The sequence below is a fragment of the Mesocricetus auratus genome, unplaced genomic scaffold (genome assembly GCF_017639785.1).
Source record: "Mesocricetus auratus isolate SY011 unplaced genomic scaffold, BCM_Maur_2.0 Super-Scaffold_100013, whole genome shotgun sequence".
Lineage (NCBI taxonomy): Eukaryota > Metazoa > Chordata > Mammalia > Rodentia > Cricetidae > Mesocricetus > Mesocricetus auratus.
The window spans coordinates 560,931-578,191 of NW_024429196.1; the positions used below are offsets into that span (position 1 = coordinate 560,931).

The following is a 17,261-nucleotide window of genomic DNA, read 5'->3' on the forward strand; positions in this document are numbered from 1 at the left end:
CAAGATACAAAGTGTTCTCACATTGTGTGTACTCCTGTCGCTGGACATTGCTGTCCTCAGTTTCCACTAATGACTGTGAGCTTCCATTACATCCCGGATGCTCCGTTCTTTCCTGAGTTAAACCTTTTAAATGTCTGTCTGGCCAGGCTTGTTTCTTGCTCATTTGAAGTTGCTTGTGATGGATTCTTTCCTCAGGCCCTCCAGGCATGTGGACAGACTGTGACACCCTTCGTGTCAGGCGTTCCCCTCACAGCCCCCACGTCTGCAGGGCGACTCTGGCCTGCTCTCTTTGCAGCGTGTGGTGTCTCTTGACCTCTGGCACTACGAACTTGTCCACAAAAGGCTTTGCACAGCCGTGATGAAATACTTTCTATATAACCCCATGACAAGAGACTGGGTACTCCAGTAGACATGCCCTGCCAGGCCTGGGAGTGGCAGAGGAAGAAGCAACCTCTTTGCTTCTCTCCCTTAAGCACTTTGGAGAGAAGAACGGCCCCTCTCTTAGGCCCAGCCCAGGAAAATACCCTCACTGGTTGCTCATTCTCTCAGTTTCTCAAGCACTATGCCCACCTGGTCTGTCCAGGGCCCTAATGTCCCAGTTGCCTTGGCTTCCCTCGCTCCTCACCCTGGATCACTCCTGTGCCACCTTTTCTCCTGCTGTAAGACAAAGACCCTTTCTCACCCTATTAGAGATGGCCATTTGCTCCTTGCAATCCTACCCCACTCTCTGTTCCCATCCAGAGGCTAGGGAGGCTAAGATGTCCTCTGGTTTCCTGCTGTGGTTAGGAGGAGACTAAAGTCAGGGGTTTCATTTCCTGTACTTCTCCATGGAGTTTCCTGGAGGAGGCACCATTAGTTCATCAGCCCTCTCTGCATGGCCAGTTCTGTTTGTTTCTATATAGCTTCCAAGACAAAAGACAACACCGGCACCTCTACCATTACAATTTAGAGGACTTTTGTCCATCATTAGATACCCTATATTTACCCCAGTTAGGCTAGGACTCTGACAGACACAACCTATCCTTTGAGTATGTCTTGCTCTCCCAGGGACACAGTATAATGATTCGGATCTTCAACTTCAAGAGAGCAATGTCTCACCCCATGCCTTTCTTCTTTTAACAGGGAGTCCTCTGTACAGAGCCACACATTCTATGACTACTTCATTCATTCCTCTAAGGCAAGCACTGTTCGACTGTGTGTGTGTGTGTGTGTGTGTGTTTGCTTTGTGGTGCAGGAGATCTGAACCCAGGGTCTTGCATATACATGGCAAACACTGTAAAACTAAAATCCCACCAGAGTCCTATCCTCATCTGTTAACAAAGACAACACCCGTTGCATTCACAATCATGAGTTTAAGGCTCTCTGCCACAGCGGGTTTGCTGGAATAGCAACAAGAAACTAGCCAAGAGGCCAGTTCAGAAGTTGAAAATTTTTGCTCATCAGCTGGTTTCAAAGGACAGTAGAATGGCCTGGTCACTTGTCTCTGGTGGTAGGACTGACATGATCAATGTTCATCTGCCATGCTTTTCCTCTTTAGGAAGAACACATTTAAAAATGTTTCAGAATAAGACTTTGGACCAATTTTGTTGCTTTTCACCAAAACTAAGCCATGGTTTGCCAGGCAGAGCTAGAACAGTACAGAAAGAATTGTCTGGAGGGTGAGAGTGCCAGATTTAGGGCCAGCTGGAACCAGGAGCCCATCATTTCTGACAAGTATAAGTTTGTGCAAGCTCCTTCTTGTCTGGGAGTTTCTGTCAGGTGGCTGCCTGGTAAACTACAGGCTCAGGACTCCTCAAATGCGCAGATTCCCAGGGCCTGGTCCCCAGCAGCTCTTGCATATCCTTTAGCTAATAAGTGGAGTAGTAGCAAAGTCTTCTCCTTATCTCCAACTCTGGAAGTATCTGGGGAAATACAACATCCACTGTCTCTCTAAAGCAAGGATGCTCACACCCTGGGCCTGAGGACCACTTGCTAATAGTCCCCTCTGTGGTCTATCCCTCCGCTTCTTTCCAGAAGTGTAACGAAAAATACTGAAATGATTCCATGTCTGTGCCTCTTCTCCAGCTGCAAACCGCAGACAATTCTCAAAGTGAAGGCGTGGCCACCAGGTCAGAGCTTGTAGAGCTCCTTTTCACAAACTGGTCTTTAACCCAGTTCCCACCTTGAAAGTATAAAATATTTGCAGCTGAAGATTAAATAATATTAAGTTGGTGTGCTGTGATTGTCCCTCTGGCAAATGGGAGGCTTGAATGACTGACTGCCCCCAAGCAGATGGTGTCTATTCCACAGGAGCTTCAGAAAGAAACCATCTAAAAAAGAAGCCGACAGAGGCTGTTTGGGAAGAGCCCGTGCTCCCTCTAGTGGTAAGTCTGAGGGAATGTTTCCCTTCCCACTGTGGGACTCTGTAGTTAAACTGGAGACTCAGCCTAGAAACCCTGGGGCAGTCATTCAATGATCAGAGGACTGGAGGTCACTTGCTGAATTAGGGGAAAACAGCTGAAGAGATCCAGGTAGGGACTGTGATGGCTGTTCTTGGTTGTCAACTTGGCTCTATCTGGAATGAACTATAATCCGGAAGTAGAGGGCACACTTGTGATCCCATCCTTGAGGCATGAAGACGATAGGAACTTGAGGCTGGATGACACATGCCTTTAGTGCAGAATTTAAGGCTGGAAGGCACGCCTTTAATCTGGACCACACCTTCTGCTGGAAGGACAATGGAAGAAGGAAGGAGGTGTGTTTGTCCTTCTCCTGCTTGCCCTGGCCTTGTCAGCACATCTGTTTACATCACTGGCACTGGAGACTACTTCATAAGGATTTCAGCATATACAGAATTGCAGCTGAGACAGCCATCCTTGTGGAACCAAGCTATTACTGGATTGTTGGAATTTCCATTCACAACTAGCCATTGTTGGACCGCAGCCTGTAAGTCATTAGAATAATTTCACACACACACACACACACACACACACACACAGAGAGAGAGAGAGAGAGAGAGAGAGAGAGAGAGAGAGAGAGAGAGAGAGAGAGATTCATTCTATAAGTTCTGTGACTCTAGAGAACTGACTAGTACAGAGGCAGAGAGTCTTCAAGGACCTACATGTAAATCCACAAAATAGTATGGCCAAGAAGTGTAGGCCAGGAACATAGGGGAAAATGTGTTCATATTATATCCCATGAAGCTGGTTCAACCAATGAATTTAGAACAATTGTAAAAGTCATATCAGAACACTAATGTACAAACTGACTTAGTGGAGCCCATTCTATACAGAGAGATACCTTGCCCAGCATAGACATAGGGGTGAGGGGGGTGGAGAGGTGCCTTGGTCCTGCGTCAACGAGATGATGGGACAGACTTCGCAGACTTACAGGGGAGGCCTTACCTTCTCCAGGAGTGGATGGGAGGTTGTGGGGGAGGGTGCAGGGAGCAGGAGGAGAGGAATGAGGAGGAACAGGGATTGGAATGTAAAAAAAGTAAATAAATAAGGCATATCAGATCAATAAATTTTTATACTTTGAAAGTATAGAATATTTGCAGTTGGAAGGGGCTAAAGGTCACAGTTTGAGAAACTTTTTCTGAAAGAACATAAAGTGTATTTAACTCTTCTTTATGAGACTCATAGTGACCTTTGTTTGCGTTAAGGGCAGCAGCCTAACCATTGCTCTGTGACGGAAGCAGAGGATATTGAGTTCCAGTCCAGCCTGGGACACATAGGGAGACTCTGTCTAAAACCAGACAAAACAGAACAAAAATTCAGGTACAGAAAAAAAATATCTAAATAAATAAGAAAACCAACATAGCTGATAATCCAGACTTCAAGAGTTAATAAATTCTGGGGACATCCTAAAATGTTCTTCTACACTTTCAAATTAATGAATTTTCCACAATGGAAACACATGCTTAAAGACAATGTATATATGTATTAGTCAGGGTTCTCTAGAACTAGGACTGGTGTGTGTGTGTGTGTGTGTGTGTGTGTCTGTGTGTCTGTGTGTGTGTGTCTGTGTGTGTGTGTCTGTGTGTTTGTGTGTGTGTAATTAGAGTGGTTTGCAGGCTGTAGTCTGGCTAGTCTAATACTGGTTGTCTCCCAGTGGAAAACCTAAGACTCCAACAGTTGCTTGGCCTATGAGGCTGATGTCTCACTGGTCTTCAATGTGTGTCAGAATCCTGAAGAAGTAGGCTCTGATGCCGGTGAAGGAGTGAACCTGCCAGTGAGAGTGAGGGCGAACAAGCCAAGAGTGAGGGCTTCCTTCTTCCATGCTTATATAGGCTGCCAGCAGAAGGCATGGCCCATGTTTGGGGTGGTTTGGAACTCACGCTGTTCCTGCCTCAGCCTCCTAGGAGCTGCTATTGTAGGTGTGCACCACCATACCTGACTTACTTCCTTCACCACCACACTCCTGGCTTACTTAGCACATTACTCCATCAGGTCTCAGGTACCATTAATCAATGATCAATTATTAGAATGTCCTTCAAGTACGGTTCTCTGACTTACACCTCAGTCTGCTTGGAGCTTCTGGTCACAGTAGTGACTCCCCCTTCATTCTCCTGGAAAAAGTCACGGGAGAAAATGTTCAGTACTTACTCCATTCATGTCTGTCTTAGCCATCTTTATATTTGGACGTGAAAACAACATTTTATGCCATTCTATTAGCCTATTCCAGTGCTAAGGTTCCACAGTGACTTGCTGAAAGATGAGACAACACATACCATATGATCATCAGAATCCTGGCAAGTTGATGGTTTAGTGGGACGTATTATGTTATGCCAGCTTATCTTGCTGTGTTTCTTTTTCCAGGAATTCCAATCCATTTACACCATGAGGAATTTCTAGCGATAGAATTTATTTTTTAAAGAGTGGAAGGTTTTTTAGGGGTCATGATGTCAGAGAGATTTGTCTGTCATGGTGTAGAAGGCACAATAGTGGGTGTGGCTCAGCCTGTGTTCAATGGAGCTGTCTGTGATGTTTTGCTAATTTTAGCTTTTGCCAATGAACATCATTCCTTCAACTGTGTAGGTTGATATTTTCATAATACTATGCATATCTTACTACTTTCATTGAATTTATCTAGCCTAATGTATCTCAATGTTTTTATAACAAATTATATTTTATACATGAAAAAACAAATTATATTCTATACATCTAAAACCCTTAGTCTGTTGTGAAGTATTTGTTTATCCTATAAAGACATGTCTCTGCGTAAGATGCCTTCTGACTAGTTTAATAAAGAGTTAAGTGGCCAACAGCTAGGCAGGAAAGAATAGGCGGGTCTGCCTAGGAAAGAGAGAGGACTCTGGGAAGAGGAAAGGCAATTTCACCAGTAGACTCAGAGTAAGTCGAATATGCAATACTGAGGAAAGGCAAAAGCCACATGGCAGAAAGTAGATTAATAGAAGCAGGTTAATTTGAGTTATAAGAGCTAGTTGGGGACAAGCCTAAGCTAAAGGCCAAACTTTCATAATTGATAATACATCTCCATGTCATTTTCAGGCTGGTGGTCCCAACAAGAAAGTACTACTACATTAGTTCCCATTTCCTGAAGGGAAAATAACATCCTTTGTTATTCATCCAAATGTAATACTGCACACTGAATTTCTCAGCTTTAGTAATGAACTGACTGTATCAGGGGGCAGAAACATTCATAACATCCATTTTTTAATTCATTCTATGCTAGGTTTTGGTGTATTGACTTCTCTGTGCCATGCACACCATGGTATCAATGCCTACTTTTGGTTCTTGTATTTACATAGTACAGACAGTAATCACATAAACAGATGAAACAAACCCTTCTTTTTATCCTTCCTCCCCTCTCTCCTTCTTTGTCTCCCTCTTGCTTCTTCTCTCTTTTTATCCCCTATTTCCCATGTCAAACTGTCAAGAGACTTTGAAGGACACCATTCCAGTTAACTGCCCACCCAGCTCAATAATCAACACGGTGGGCAGAAGCCACCCTGGTGAATGGTAAGGAGGAAGGAGGGTTTGGGAGGCAGTTAAATTGTGAATGGAGTAAGTGTCCCAGAACTTGTCTGCCCTGCAAGCAGAAGCCACATGTTTAATTGGTGGGAGCCAATCAAAAGTTAAATTCTTGCGATGACATCATTTCAAGGTCAGTATCTTTGGGGACAGTTATGCGATAGGAAAACACCAAAATTTAGTGCTATTTCATTTATCTCATCATTTTGGACACTTATCATCCCAAGTTGCAACTAAATACTAACAGAACCATAAACATATTTCTTTTAAAATTTCTCAGAATTTTGGGTGGAAAAAAAGCAGTAATTTTCTTAGTTCCTCAGGGGATAAAACCTTTCAGAGTTTGTTAGGAAACACACAAAATTCTTGGCATTCAAATTGCTTTCACAAAGCAATGCTGGGATGAGTCAAGTATAATTGAATAAGGGACATACAGATTAAATTCTCCCTTAAATACACATGGGTATGAAAGTGAACGGGAGAGGATGCTTCAGATATGTTACCAAAACAAAACACTTTCAAAATAATTCAAGACAGTCATCAGACTCCAAACACAGATGTGTCTTCTAATGTTGAATAATGCATTTCCTCCTCAATGCCTTAAAATGTTAACTTAGTTTTGTTGAGTGTCTAAGCATATTAGGCACCTGATAGAGCACCCCAAGTCTGAAGTAAGGGCTTCTCCTTTGGAACATGAACTCTTAATGAAATAATTAGCACGATTATTTTCCTGGTTTCCCACATCTGTTTGTGTTAAACCTGTGCAGTAATGGACACTATTGTCAATCCTCTTTCTGTGACTGCTTTGCTGACCTCTATCCCAATTAGTGCGAGCAAACTTTAGCACACATTCTCTCGCATACCAATTTAATTACTTTTGCTGTCAATTTCTCTTCCTCACACCAATGCAAATATATATATATGTATATATGTATGTGTATATACATATATGTGTCTCTTATATAACTAAATCTCAAGAAAGTGTGTCTTCATTATTATTCTCAATTTTAAAAATCCATGGTGTTCTTGCAGAATGGGAAGTATTGTGGAACATAGAACACTTAATGGTTCTAGTAGATCAATACACCATTGTGATTCAGATTCATTGGCTAGAATCCCATTCATATCCCATGCCTTCACTGTCTCTGCAGAAGCTGCAGTATATTGAACCACTCCTTTGCCATCTCCAGATTTCACTAAATAAATAGAAGGCCCTACATGGATAAGCATAGCAACTGAACAGTCTGCAAATTATATGCACAGGCTCCTTCCTCAGTATGAAGTGGAAAATGGACCCTTTCTTGGGAACAACGATGAAGTTATCACTGTGGTCTGCTGATTCCCCCATCCATATTTTGTTGTTATAAAGACAAGGCACACATCTGTAGTAAGTATTCTGTCACTGGGTTAAACAACATGACCAAAGGCAACTTAAGCTAGAAAGAATTTATTTTGCTTTACAATCCCCAAGGGCTAAAAGTACATCGTGGTGGAAGGCATGGCAGTGATCCGCAAGCATGGCGGCAGGAGACTGAGCGATTACATTCCCAGCTGCAAGCTGCAGCAGTGTGGTCAGGGCAGACTAAAGTTTCTTCTGTTGTTCTGGCAACTGTATGAGAATCAGAATTTTCTTGTTTGTGTTTTTAATGGGGTGGATACTAATGAGGGTCACAGTGGCCATGAGAACCAGCGAACTCTCCCGAAATCTGCTCTGGTGATTCGTGGCCCACCCAGATAGAGATGAGCATTACCAGCATTACTGACTTGGTTATAATCAGTGCAAATATCATGTTCCTATGGCACAAGGTAGTCAAGCTGCATCTAAGACAGACATTTTTAAAAGAAAATCTTATTAATCTGGAACTTATAAAGGCAGCAAACGATGGGCTGATCATAAGTGACCACTACAGTGCTTCGTGTAATGACAATTCATAGACTTTTTACAATACAGGAAACAAGTAGGGGTTAGTGTATCTACACACATGGAGCAATGAGGCCTCAGGAGGACGCTGCTGGGAACCCTTCAGAGATGCTGAGCAAGGGAGAGCAGGGAGTTGGGGTGGACAGGATCAAGGTAGATTATAGATTATGCACATGTATGGAATTGCCAAAGAACAACGAAAGGACATTTGGAAAATGTGGCCAGGCAGCTCTTCCTTTGAACCTAAGTAAGTTTCCTACTCATGTCACTGACGCCTGTCTGCTCAGACCCCGGTGAATCTGTGTAAGGGTGTTTGCTAGCTGACTTTCCTCATGGCCGTGACCAAATACGTGACACAAAGCCACTTGAGGGAGGAAGAACTTGCTATGGTTCCTGACTTGAGAACACAGTCCACTGTGGTGGCCCAGGAAGTTCACAGCTGTGACAGTGGCCAGATGGGCAGATGAGAAGCCAGAGAGATGGGAGGGCTGGTGCTATGTCCAATGTGGGAGCCCAGCCCATGGGACAGTGCCGCTCACTTCCAGGGCAGTACTTTATCCTTTAGCTAATCATCTCTGAAAATGTCCTCAACAGTCACACCCAAAGGTATGGCTCACCAGTGCCCTCGGTGTTTATTGTTTATTAATCTAATCATGCTGATACTTAGAAGTAACTGTTACTGTGTATTGCAGCCTCATATCATAGTCCCTTCTACTTGCACAAAAGCTACAGCCTGTGTCTGTCCATTTCTCAAAAACAGGAGTGGACAGATGTTCACACTCTATTCCAGTGACAGCCTAGGAATCTGAGGGCTAAAAAATGCTCTACCCAAATGTAATTCAATAACCACCTTACATGGGGTAGTTTTTCTTTCCATTGTACAGATTTTTTCCTCTTGGTTATTTGTCCCACTGACTGGTTATAGCCTGAGGGTCTAGTTTCTGTACAACACACTCTGTTTTGTTGTGTCCAGCCCTACCTAGAGCACTGGAGATGCAATCCTAGGGAGAGAGGTGTACTGAACTGAGAGTAGTTCTCTCACCCTGGGACTTGCCCAACCTTTTACTCCGTGGGGCACTTCCACTTCCCCATCATCTCTAGGTACTTTTTTTGCAAGGTGCCCAGGAACATTCAACTTAATAGGAAAATAAAAAATGTGCAGTCAGCACACTGTGGCTCTAATATGAGGTAGATGGTCAGGGTTTGGCAGAGGAGTGGCATGCAGCCCAGGTTGGGGCATGCACTGAGATATCTAGAGGCAGATTTATTAATTTCCTATTTCCTGTAATAACACAAACTTTGTCAGATACAGCAATACATTTTCAAACCCACACTTCTGAAGCTCAGAGTCTGTCGCTGAATGCTAAGGACTCAGACCAAGGTGTTGGCAGGTTTTCCACCTCAACGGATGCTTTAGGAGAGGTCCTTGTCTTCTTAAACTCCCAGAATACCATTCCCTTTGTTCCTTACTGAGACAGAGGGATCAGGCTGCAAAGAGGCGCAAGTATCACCTGAACCACTGGGGTTTTATTTGGTTGATTTTAAGAAGTCTTTGAAGGGCTTTGGTCTGGAAAGCATAGCAATTTGGAGAAATTGTGTAGAATAATAAGGCCAGCATGGCAGACATCAGTGAGGAATTTGAGAATTCTGAACAGAGAGAGTGATTTAAGTCCCAGGTAGAAGAAAGGTTTTTGGTTTTGGTTTAATTTTCAGTGCTGAGAATAAAGCCCATAGTCACACCACATCCCAGGCAGGTATTCTACCCTGGGAAGTTTTTTAACATAGTTTTTCTTCCTTCTTTTTTTCTCTTTCCTTCCTTCCTTCCTTCTTCCTTCCTTTCTCTTCCTTTCTGTCTTCCTCTCTGTTGTTATTGTTGTTTTGTTGAGACAAGGTCTTCTTCTATAGTTCTGGCTGTTCTGGAACTCATTATTAACAACGATTGTCTTAAGGAGTATATCCTATTACCGAAACACTTGTTCATCTATGTTCATTGTTGCTCTCTCTATTCATCATAACTACTGGTAGCCCAGACGTCTACCAGTAATGAATTGATAATGAAAATGTGGTAAATCTACACAGTGTAATTTTATTTTTCCATAAAGAAAATGGAATTATGGAATTTGAAGGAAACACATGTATGGCACTAGAAAATATTAAGTGAGGGAGTCCAGATTTGGGGAGAGAAACACTGAATATTCCCTGTCATAGGAAATGCTTAGCCCCTAGCTTCCTCTAAGACATACCATCGATGAGGAAGAGGGCAGATGCCAGGAAGATAGACAGGGGCCCATAAGAGGGGAAAGTTTGCTAGTAGCAGAAAATTATCCTATAATTACATTTTAGTGACTGGCATTATTTAAAGCCACAAAAGTTGAGGTTGGCTGAGTTAGCATCTGAACATTTATGGCAAATCTTATGTTCCTGGTTCTGTTAGGAACTGCTGTTCAGACACTTCCAGGTGCAATCTCTCCTCTAATCAGAAGGGCTACTGAGATGTAGCACTCTGCTGTGGCAATTTCTCCTGAGAACATGGTGCTCTGCTATGGCGCATTACATATTTAATGTTTCCATTGGGTCTCACTTTTATTTTTATCTGAATGCTCAGTTCTCACATGCAAAGTTTCCCTTTAAAAAGTGTTTTCTTTGATATATATGTATATGTATATATATATATATATATATTTCATATCCACTGATATCCTCCTTTCTTCTTCCCCTGACCCTCCCAACATGTATCCTAGCTTCATATCTTCTTTTCTGTCCCACAGCATCCAATTGGTCGTGCTCTAGACACATAGGTATGGGCTCATGCAATGCAACATGGCAATCTACCAGTGGCCACACTCAGAGAAAAATGACCATCCTTCCCAGCTATTGTCAACTGCCAGCAGATCCTAGGATAGGGGTGAGGTCCTGTGAGTCCCTCATCCATCCACACTGGAGTTCTTGACTGGCTTGATCCTCTGTCGGTTGTACATGAACAATCACCGCGGTTGTGAGCTCGGGGACGCAACAGCCACACCATGTCTGAAGGCACCATCTCATCATGCCCCTTTCCATCTCCTGCTCTCACATTTGTTTTCCTCGCTGCTTTCATTGTGCCCTCCGAACGTGGGGAGCATGCTGGCACAGATGTCACAGTGAGGGCTGAGCATACCCAGTCACTTATTCTCAACACTCTGACAAGTTACAAGACTGCATTACCTGCTGTCTGTTACACAGTGAAGCTTTTCTGAGTACAGATTTAATAATAATTTAGGAATTCATATTACAATTCTGAAAAAAAGAAAGAAATATGGGCAACAATGAGTCTGTCCTGTATAGAACTGTCAATGATGCTGAGGACTGGAGTCCCCAGAGCCTTCCTGGTTATCCAGGCTCAGCGGTACACACCCAGAGGGAAGGCACATCTCCTAAGGTGAAGGGTGATGAGGTCAAATTTGAACAAAGGAAAAGGTCTTGGTTTTGTTTTTTGTTTGTTTGTTTTTTTTTTGTATTTTTTTGATAATGCTTGGCTCTGAGACTAGCTGTGAGGCTGAACAGAAATGTTGATCAGCAGACAGGAAGTAAGGTCACTTTATGGGGAAAGCCTGGCTTACTAGGGACACAGCCCTTTTAGTGGGCAACCTGCAGGAGGAAACAGCTTTGCTGTGTTTAGTTTCAGGTTTCAAGGCTTTTTGTTCTCATGGTTAGCTTATTTTTATGAATTCTTTAGAAAAATTTAGCAAGAAATTTCTCTTAACATAAATGCAGCCACACTGAACCTCTTAGAAGAGAAAGCAGGAGGTACCATTGAACAAATTGTTACAGGAAACCACTTCCTGAACATAACACCACTAGCAAACACACTGAGGTCAACAATTAATACATGGGACCTCCTGAAACTGAGAAGCTTCTGTAAGGCAAAGGACACAGTAAACAAGACAAAATGGCAGCCACAGAATGGGAAAAGATATTCACTAAATCTAAAATATACTAAGAATTCAAGAAGCTAGTCACCAAAACACCAAACAATCCAATTAAAAAGTGGGGTACAGAACTAAATAAAGATTCTCAATAGAGTAATCTAAAATGGCTGAAAGACACATAAGAAAGTGCTCAACATCCTTAGCCATCAGAAATGCAAATCAAACCAACTCTGAGATACCATCTTGCTCCTATCAGAATGGCTAAACACAAAAATACCAATGACAGTTTATGCTGGAGAGGATGTGGAGAAAGGGGAACACTCCTCCATTGCTGGTGGGAGGGCAAATTCGTACAGTCACTTTGGAAATCAGTATGAAAATTCCTCAGGAAAATGGGAATCAGTCTGCCACAAGATCCATCTATTCCACTCTTAGGCATATACCCAAAAGATGCACATTCATACAACAAGGACATCTGTTCAGCCATGTTCATAGCAGCATTATTTGTAATAGCCAGAATCTGGAAGCAACCTAGATGCCCCTCAACTGAAGAGTGAATAGAGAAAATGTGGTACAGTTACACAATGGAGTACTACTCAGCAGAAAAGAAATTCACAGGCAAATGGATGGAACTAGAAGAAACCATCCTGAGTGAGGTAACCCAGTCACAAAAAGACAAACATGGTATATATTCACTCATATGGATTTTATACATAACCAACCTACAATCCACACTGCCAGAGAAGCTAGGAAACAAGGAGGGCCCTAAGAGAGAAATACATGGTTCTCAGGAGAAGGGGAAAGGGACAAGATCTCCTGAGCAATTGGGAGTTCAGTGAGTGGGTGGGGAGAGGGAGTTAAAGAAAGAGAAGGGAAGATGAGGAGGGGGTAGGAGGACATGAGGGAGCAGGAAGATTGAGTCTGAGGAAGAATAGAGGAGAGCAAGAAAAGAGATACCTTAACAGATGGAGCCATTATACGTTTAAAGAGAAATCTGGCACTAGGGAAATGTCCAGAGATCTACAAGGATGACACCAACTAACAATCTAAGCAATAGTGGAGAGGCTACCTTAAATGCCCTTCCCCAATAATGAGATTGATGACTACCTTACATGCCATCCTAGTACCTTCATCTAGTAGGTGATGGAAACAGAAGCATACACCCACAGCTAAACACTGAGCTGAATTCCCGGAATCCAGTTGCAGAGAGGGAGGAGTGATGAGCAAAGGGATCAAGACCAGGCTGGAGAAACACACATTAACAGCTGACCTGAGCAATGGGGAGCTCATGGACCTCAGACTGATAGCCAGGAAACCAGCATAGGACTGATCCAGACCCCCTGAACATGGGTGTCAGTTAGGAGGCTTGAACAGTCTATGGAGCCTCTGGTAGTAGATCAGTATTTATACCTAGTGGGATCCCATAGAGAGATTCTCTCTCAGCCTAGACGCATGGGGAGGGCCTAGGCTCTGCCCCAAATGATATGAGAGAATTTGATGATCCCACATGGAAGGCCTCAACCTTTCCTGGGGAGCAGAAAGGGGGTGGGATGGGGGCCAGTGGGGGCCATGGGAGGATGGGAGGGAAAGGGAACTGGGATTGACATGTAAAACAAGCTTGTTTCTAATCTAAACTTAAAAAATGGTAAGTCTGAAAAAAGAAAAGAGAACTTAAATATGCTTTCTTAAACAAACAAAGAAACAAATCGAGGATACCAATGTCAAGATGGATCAGAAGCAACATCTGTGAGACCAGAAGATTAGGAGGAATAAAGTCAAGATAAAAAGCTGCCAACAGAAAAATGTGAGAGACTCACAGTATTAGTTACTTTTCTACTGCTAAAATTCCTTCCCTTGACAAGTCTACCCTCTTCTAAGATCCCCAGGACAAACAGAGATAACATTCCACCAAAGCTCCCCAAGGGAACCAATGAGTTTTCAACTTACAGAGAAGTGGGGTGTGTGGGGAGAGCAAGAGCATGGGTGACCTTAAAGCTGACACACTGAAGGGTCTGCATCCAAAGGTAATGATGGCTTCCTCCAGGCTTTATAATTGGATCCCCTTGCTCATCCTCCCCCACCTATACATACTGTAGCTCTCAGAGACCCAGAGGCCATATACAGTTAAGGCACAATCACATAGACCTGATTAGGAGGGGTGACTGGATGCCCAGATGAGGGCCCTATGGTTCTCCCTCGCTCCCTTCCTCCCTCCCTCCTTTCCTGCCTTTGTTTCTTCCAGAAGGGAGGTAAACAGTCAACAAGCCCAGCTGCGATGACCTTTAGTGAACAGGTCCATCTGGACTCTCTAAGATTGTGGCAGTTTGCCAGTTTGTATAGCAAGTGTCATGACCAAAAGCAACTTGAAGGAGGAAAAGGTTTACTTAGCTTATACTTCCCAGGTAATAATCCACATTGAAGGGACTTATTCATAACCAAGGAAGCAGAGAAAAACCCATGGGGTAAAGCTGCTTGTTGGCATCCTCTCTGGCTTGCTCTCAATTAGATTTCTCGTGTAGATCAAGATGCTGCTGCCCCCAGTGGATAAGCCTTCCCATATCACTCAACAACAAATATGACAGACACAGGCACAGGCCAATCTGATCTGGGAAATTCTGCTGTTGGAGTTTCTCCTTTTAGATAATTCTAGTTTGTGTTAGCCTGACAATTAAGGCTAATCAGAACAACTACCAAAAGCAGAAATAAGACAGTGAAATCAAGCAGCATGGGGTAAGCTGGATCCTGCCTTCATGGATTCTGAACATCTGGTGCAGCAAGAACTCAAAAAGACAGTTCATGCTGCAGGAAACCAAGCAGGTGCTAACCTCAGCGTCCAGAAAGAACCACAGTTTTGCTGAAAGGGCAGACTGGGAATCTGAAACTGACAGATTTCCAAAGCACAGCATGCCACTCTCTTTCCATGTTCAGAAAATCAAGTGACTGGACCATGGCAAGATCTCCATGGAGGCTAGATGTAGCATGCTTGGATCTACCCATAACAACCCAGACACAGTCCCAGACAAGGTATGGGACTCTAAAGTTGTGGTACCTACAATGCTCATCATTCTCTCTGCCCCCATTGCTCTATGGAAGAAAGGAGCAGCTGGGACCTGGGAAGAGCATGGCAGAATGGGGAAAATTGTGTAGCATCGGGATAGGAGCATCGAACCCTGAGCTGCACAGACTCTGAAGAAAAGAGTCAAAGCATGGCAAGGGAGTCTGATGCTGAGTGATCACAATTGTTCTGCCCCCATCCCTGCCACAGCAGAAAGGACTATGGGGATCACAGGAAGTAGGGAAGTGTGGAAATGTGGCAGACAGAACTAGGGAAATAGTAGGAGTAGGCCTTCCCCAACCAGGAAGAGGCACTGATAAAGAACCTAACGCCTTCCTTTTCATTTCATTGCTCATTTGTGTTTGCATTGTTTTAAATTAATTTTTAATTTTATAAATATACCTTTACAAAATTTTTAGAATGTACACTTCTGTGTTCAGTTGATAGATTGCAACTTGTATCTCATTGGAAACTTTTGTGTTTGTCTCCCTTTTCTCTAACCTTAATATAGAATATTTTCTCTACTGCTTGTCATACCTCAAACCCACATATTCTCCCTTTAATCTTACTTTACCCACTCTTGTCCCCCTCCCCAATCTATCTTCCATGCCAATATTTAAATATCAATCACACACACTCACACCAAACAAGCTAGAAAACTACAAACTACATTTTCTCCATGTAGTACTCTGTCTCCATACTTTATAAGACTCATGGATCATCGAAAAGAGGGGCAGAAAGAATGGAAGAGGTTGGGAAGTGGTAGCACACGCCTTTAATCCCAGCACTCGGGATGCAGAGGCAGGAGGATCTCTGTGAGTTCCGAGACCAGCCTGGTCTACAAGAGCTAGTTCCAGGACAGTCTCCAAAGCTACAGAGAAACCGTCTCTCAAAAAACCAAAAAAAAAAAAAAAAAAAAAAAAGAATGAAAGAGCTGGATTATAGGAGGAAAGGCTTTAAATGTGACCTTCTGGGCATGATTTAGCCATTAAGTTGTCAGAATTAGACCTGCTCAGGCATGGACCTGGCAACAGTCAATCATGGGTGAGAAGGGCCTCATGGAGCCTGACTTGGAAAACTATTGTCTATGATTCTCAAAGAGTTATTGTCTTTAGTTGTGTATGTACAAACCCACTAGGTGAATCCACTGGGCTCCAATGAGTACTTTAAAATCCATGGTTGTGTGGTTTAAACTCAGTGGGTTACAAAACAAGAAGACATGGATGAAGGAAAGGGATTTGTAGAGAGAACGGGATGTTGGATTAGGTGTGGGAGGGGGAAAGACATGTTATAGAGATGAGCACAGTCAGAATGTGTTTTGTATGTGTGTAACAGTTAAATATTGAATTATGGGAGACTCAAGCACACAAGTGCCTTCATAGCCCACACCAAGACTGCTGGCCAAGCATCATGGTTCTTACTGCAGCCAGATTTTCCTGGAACTTAAGTCCAAGTGAAGACAACCTAAACATGAGGACTCACATGAATAAAGCACATAAATCAAAAAAGCAATAGTGGGGAGTTACAATTCAGTGGACACATACACTCTACCAGAGGTATAAAACCTGAGACAGTATTCCACTATGACACCCACAAGCTGACAGTTTCTGAACTCCAGGAAACAAGGAGAGTGAGACAGCTGACATGCTAGGAAATCTTCAAAATCTTCAAAGTACTACTTTTTTGAAAAGGTTCAATAAACAAAGTGAGGACTCAAATAAACCGACAAGGAATTTAATTCTAGACCAAAATGATAAAATTACTGTACCGGGTGGTTTTGTGGCTCAACTTGACACAAGCCAGAGTCATCAGAGGAAGGTGCCTCAGTTGAGGAAATGCTCCCTGCCCTCCCCCGGGCTGGTAGTCCTGGGTTCTGTAAGAAAGCAGCCTGAGAAAGACATGCGGAACAAGCCAGTAAGCAGCACCCCTCCATGGCCTCTTCATTAGTCCCTGCCTCCAGAATCCTGCCCCACTTGAGTTCCTGTCCTGACTTCTTTTGGTGATGAACAGCAATGTGGAAGTGTAAGCCAAATAAACCTTTCCCTCCCCAAGTTTCTTTGGTCATGGTGTTTCCTCACAGCAATAGAAACTCTTAAGACAGTTAGCAAAGTTGACGAAAAAATATGAAGCTGGAAGAAAACTTTTAAAACATGAAAGAAAAATTCAGCAAGAAAATTGAGAAGCTGAAAAAGAACCACACAGAAACTTCTGAAATGAAAGAACCAATCAATCAAATTAAAAAAAACACAGTAGAAAGTGTAATCAACATGCAAAAGAAATTAGAGTTAATTTCAGGTATGGAGGATAAAGTCAAGATAACAGCACATAAAGACATGTAAGTAAAAAGTTGATCATGACCAAAGCTTACAAGGAGTATTGGATAGATTTGACAAATCAAATCT

At 43.0% G+C, this 17,261-nt stretch overlaps 2 long non-coding RNA genes across 2 annotated transcripts in view; both read left to right on the forward strand.

Moving 5' to 3' along the window:
- The window catches only part of LOC121143459, a 31,897-nt gene extending 30,294 nt beyond the window's left edge, over positions 1 to 1,603 (forward strand). Inside the window, exon 3 of the long non-coding RNA XR_005880640.1 lies at positions 1,123 to 1,603. This is a non-coding gene — a long non-coding RNA (uncharacterized LOC121143459). The remainder of the gene's footprint in view (positions 1 to 1,122) is intronic.
- A 5,492-nt stretch (positions 1,604 to 7,095) lies between these two features.
- On the forward strand, positions 7,096 to 11,364 carry LOC121143738. Its single transcript, XR_005881056.1, has 2 exons — positions 7,096 to 7,362; positions 10,665 to 11,364. It is a non-coding gene; the product is annotated as an uncharacterized LOC121143738 (long non-coding RNA).
- The last annotated feature ends 5,897 nt before the right edge of the window (positions 11,365 to 17,261 follow it).